Raw genomic sequence first — 5,048 nt, 5'->3', positions numbered from 1 at the left:
CCCCAAGGGGCCAGGGATTTAGCTAAGCACAAGGTCCCAAATTCAATCCCCAGTACCAAAAAAAAAAAAAAAAGACCACACACCCCAAGAATAATGGAATAAGTGTGCTCAAAGTGACAGAGAGTATTCTGAAGGGAAGTTAACTCTAAGCCAATAGTCCAGGAGACCAAGAAGCAAGCTATAAGACCTCCTAGAGGCTTGAAATTGGAGGCCACAGATACCTATAAGGGTGAGAGTATGGGCAGAGCTGGATGATGAGGGACTGGTTGAGAAAGTCTGAAAAAAACAGGCACACAAATCATTCCAGCATTCTGGAGGATCACAAGTTTGAGCTTGGACAACTTAGCAAGCTCATGTTTCAAAGTCAATCAATCAATCAATTAATTAATTAATTAATTTTAAAAAGGGCTGGGAATGTAGCACTGTGTAAATGACCCGAATTCAGTTCTCAGTACCTTATTTAAAACAAACAAACAAACAAAACTCTGAGGGCCAGGGATTTAGCTCAGTGGCACCGTGCCTGCCTTGCAAGTGTAAGGTCCCGAGTTCGATTCCCTGTACCAGGAAAAAAAACAAAACAAAACAAAAAAATTCTGAATAAGCACCAGTCGGACTCCCCAAGTCTTCTCCTACCTTGGTAAATAAGCGAAACTTTATTTGCTGGAGTGAATCCACCAGGATAGCCAGGCACGTTGTGCAGCTGTGGGCAGGGGTGAGCTACAGCATAAGTTTCCAGTGACCTTCTCACTCAGCTTCCACAGTAGTGGTCCCCGAGTGTACACCTGGGTGGGAGTGGGGGTAAAGAGAAAAGACAGTGACATCTGCCAGGCCTCAAGGATTACTCTGCAGTTCACCCTAAGAAATAATGACACCCTTCCTTCACTCCTCAATACCACTGCTCTTCCCCTCCTTAAGACAAAGTTTGACAGGCAGAAAGGGTAAAGCAAAAAGGGTAAAGAAAGAAACGTCTGCGGACAGGGATCCAGGCATAATTGGAAAACGGAATTGCACAGTGTTTTTGAGGCTAACAACACCTTTTCCCACTCATCTCCCAGACCTCCAGCAGTCTGCTTTATCCAACTAGATGACTAGAAGACTCTCTTCTGCAGAATGATTAGTCCACTAGAAAAATCCATAAAGATAGAAAATCCACCACAAAATGACCCAACAAGGCCCACCACATTGGGCACCCTAAAGCTGGCACCCTACCATGTGTTTAAAAGCAGTTTTTTTGTGATCATTTGTTTCATTTGATTTTTTTGGTGCCAGGACTGAACCCAGGGACTCATGTGTACTAAATACAGGCTGAGCTCCACCCACAGCTCCTTAGTGCTCATTCTTAAAAATGAACCACCAAGCCAGGCATGGCGACGCATGCCTGTAACCCAGCACTCAGGAGGCTGGGAGGCTGAGGCAGGAGTATCTCTGTGAGTTTGAGACCAGCCTGGGCTACATAGTGAGTTCCAGGTCAGTCTCAAGTACATAATGAGACCCTGCCTCAAACAAAAAAAAAAACAAAACAAACAAACAAACAAAAAAGAACCACCAACAATCACCACTCTCCAAAACACATGAAAACAAAAACTACATATACATCAGTCAAAACTTATAAGCTATCAGGGAGGGAGACAGAGGAGTTACTGCTTCATGACAGAATTTCAGTTTGTGAAGATGAAAAGATTCTGCAGACAGATGGTGAAGATGGCTGAACAAGGATGTGAACATAACTAATGCCACTGAACTGTATACCTAAAATGGTTAAAAAGGTAAATTATAGCTTATCACAGTAAGAAAAGCAGAGGTTACGGTACACAAGGCCCTGAGTCTGAGCTCCAACACTGCTGGCAGGGGGACAAATACACCACCCTCAAAGAGGTGAAAGAGGACTTGGGGAGAGGGGTGCTTGCCTGGCATGCACCAGACCCTGTGTTTGATTCCCTGGAACTGCAAATAAATTTACTCATTCATGTAGCCAGTCAGTCAGTACCTTAACTCAATACATGACTCATCCCTCCGACATGGTTCAATCCCAAAAAATTCAGCTCTACCTGCTAGAGCTGGGCACAGTACCACAGACCTGTATTCCCAGTACTGTGGGAGGCTGAAGCAGGAGGATCACTAGTTTAAGCCCCGCCTGGGCAACTTAGTAGGACAGCAGCCTAAAGGGTTGGGCCAGGGATTTAGCCCAGTGGTTCCTCCACCTGCCTCTCAAGTGCAAGGTCCCAAGTTCAATCCCCGGTACCAAAAAAAGGAAAAATAAAATAAAATAAATAAATAAACAAACAAACAAATAAATAAAGGGCTGGAAATGTAGCCAGTGTGAGGGACCTAAATTCAATACCCAATTTTTTAAAAAGCCACCTAGAGGCTCAGTTCATGGTACCACTGCCTGCCTCACAAGCGTAAGGTCCCAAGTTTGATCCCCGTACCAAAAAAAGAAAAAAAAGAGCATTTTAAGATTTAAAATAAGGGGGCCAGGGATTTAGCTCAGTGGTGCTGCCACCTGCCTCACAAGTGCAAAGTTCTGAGTTCAATCCCCAGTGCCAAAAAATACAAAATAAAATAAGAGCTAGGGATGTAGCTCTCTCAGTACAAAAGCCACAGGTTCTATCCCCAGTGACAGAGAGAAAGGGAGGGAGGGAAGCAGGAGAGAGAGACACAAAGACAGAGACATGTCATGTTTTGTACTACTTCCACCAAAAAGTCAACTCTTGGGCCGGAGATGTAGCTCAGTAGTGCCACACTTTGCCTGGCAAGCACAAGGTCCTGAGTTCAATTCCTGCTACTGAGGGGGGAAAAAGAAATCAACTCTTCCAAGTGTTAGGGAGTCCCACTGCTTAAAAAACTTCAAAAGCAGAATTACATAGAACTACTTACTACCTAAAAGGTCACCCCCCCACACACACACACTTTAGGGCTCAAGGCACTATAAAATTTGAAATAGAAACTTTCATTCAAATAGACACGTAAGGAAAGGAAAAGAGAAAGAGGAAAAAACATAAAGGAAAACAAACATCCTCATGAGCCTGTTAAACTAAATGTGAAACCTCACTTACAACTGTTTTCAAGCCATGAGCATCACCTGGGAGGCTTTTTTGTTTTGTTTTTGAACCCAGGGCCTCATGAATAATATAAAAACTCTCTAACAATGTACTATATATACCCTGAGCCCTAGGGAAACTTTAAAAAAAAAACATATACACAGGTCCCACCTCAGAACTACTGAGGATGGGTCCAGGCATTTGTAGTTCTGCTTTTTATTTTTTATTTTTTTTAAGGCTTTTAAAGACAGGTTTTCCTATGTAATTTAGGCTGGCGTTGAACTTACTGTGTAGCTCAGAATGGCCTTGAACTTTCAGTGACCATCCTGCTTCAGCCTCCAAGTGCTGGGATTACAGAAATGCACCACCACACCCGGCATAGGCTCTGCTTTTTTGACTCAGCACCTCCTTACATTGCTCAGGCTGGCCTCAAGCACCACTTCTCAGCCTCCTGAGTAGCTAGGCCTGTAGTCACCCACAGTGGCCTAGCTGTTTTATTTTGATTATCCAACTGATTCTGATGCCAGCTAGGTTTCAGAAAAATTGGATTAGATGACCCTGAAGGTGATATGCATATATCTTTAAATTCCAAATGGACAATTTTGTGTCAAAGCACTGAAGATTGCACTTAACTACACACTGCACTGCAGCCAGCAGAGGCAAAGAGTATACCCTTCATCAGCCTGTAAGCAGGTTCCATTTAAGTCACTGACTGCATCTCCCTCACTCCTTCCCCAACTCTTCTTTACCTTGGGGTCAATTTCACTACAGAGTGGTGAATATTCTCTCTCCACTATAGAGAAAAGTAACTCCTCAAATTAGAATCGTAATACCCAATCACTCAAAGAATTCCAGCTCCTGCATTTTCTCTCTGCCTATTTTGTCTCCCTTGAGTAAAAACCAAAATTGATTTAAATCATCCTTCAATGATCATATTTTATCAATAAAGATGAGACATCTGGGTGACTAGGGGCCTGAAAGAATGAATGGAGGGTGTCTCCCTCCTGCCGCTGGCACCCCAAGTGCTGGGATTACAAGTGTGCACCTTGCCCAGCTTCTCTGTGTATTTTTAATGAATGTGAGATACTTTAGAAGCAGAGAGGTCTCAAAAACAAGCGCAGAGGATTCCTTCTAAAGTAAGAAGGTATAAGTGATACCCCCTCCCAGCTTTTCTCTGTAAAGAGTAGTGATTTAAATCATCCCTCACAGATCATATTTTTTCAATAAGCATGAAACATCTGACTAGGAGCGTCTGGTTTCTTCCTAAGGCTGCCCATCCAAAGCACAGACCTCAGTTGGGTCTGACCAGTTAAGATCCTGGCGGGGCACCCTTCTCCACACCGAGCTTAGCTATTCTGGAGAAAAGGCAAAAACCATAATTAGGAACTCGGCATCAAATATCCCGAGTATCTTTAAACGCAGCTTAACTAGATGCCCAAATCATTTCAAGTTCTGCCAACTAATTTATGTAGGTATAAGAAAGATCCACTTTACATGCAATGAATTAAAAACACTACTACAAAACAGGCTAGATTCCAACTCATCCTCTCCTCACCCCTTGTCCCCCAACGAGTGGCCGTACAGAAGAACGGGAATAGATACCACATAGCAAAGACAGGAGGAAAAAGCGATTTCCCAGCAAAGTAATGTCCAAGTGTGACATTCCTGTCTCCTAGAAAGGGTCCCATGAATGTAGGGGAAGGAACCAGGCAGAACCGTCCGATCACGTAAAGGTCCTGGACTTGCAAAGAGTCAGGTGCCGAGGCCTTTAACGGCGTTGTCCGTCCTGAAGCTGTCCCCAGCTTAGTGAGTAGCGGCCGCGGGCGCCAGCTTTCGCGAACCTGAGTCGCAAGCTCGGGCTGGAGAGAAAAAAGGGAGGGCAGCGGTCCCTTGGGATGAGCGCCTCCAGCGTCCTCATCAGTCACACTATGCCCAGGGAGATGCTGCAGCCGGTGGCTCCAGGCGCGGGGGAGGCAGAGCCCGAGGCGGCCAGACCCGGCCGCTGAG

At 44.7% G+C, this 5,048-nt stretch overlaps 1 protein-coding gene across 3 annotated transcripts in view; it reads right to left on the bottom strand.

Annotated features, from left to right (window-relative positions):
• Senp5 (SUMO specific peptidase 5) overlaps positions 1-4,851 on the bottom strand; it is a 31,443-nt gene extending 26,592 nt beyond the window's left edge. For 2 of the 3 annotated variants that reach the window (XM_019207491.2, XM_019207492.2), the window contains exon 1: positions 634-1,366. The gene's annotated coding sequence lies outside the window, so the exon portion shown is untranslated. Of the gene's footprint in view, positions 1-633; positions 1,367-4,643 lie in introns of those variants that run through there. The other variant, XM_010624031.3, reaches the window with a different exon arrangement.
• Positions 4,852-5,048: the final 197 nt, after the last annotated feature.

Source organism: Fukomys damarensis, unplaced genomic scaffold, assembly GCF_012274545.1.
Source record: "Fukomys damarensis isolate Sample0158 unplaced genomic scaffold, DMR_v1.0_HiC HiC_scaffold_12, whole genome shotgun sequence".
Lineage (NCBI taxonomy): Eukaryota > Metazoa > Chordata > Mammalia > Rodentia > Bathyergidae > Fukomys > Fukomys damarensis.
The sequence above is the reverse complement of the archived record's forward strand: the minus strand, read 5'-3'. Positions and strand labels throughout refer to the sequence as shown.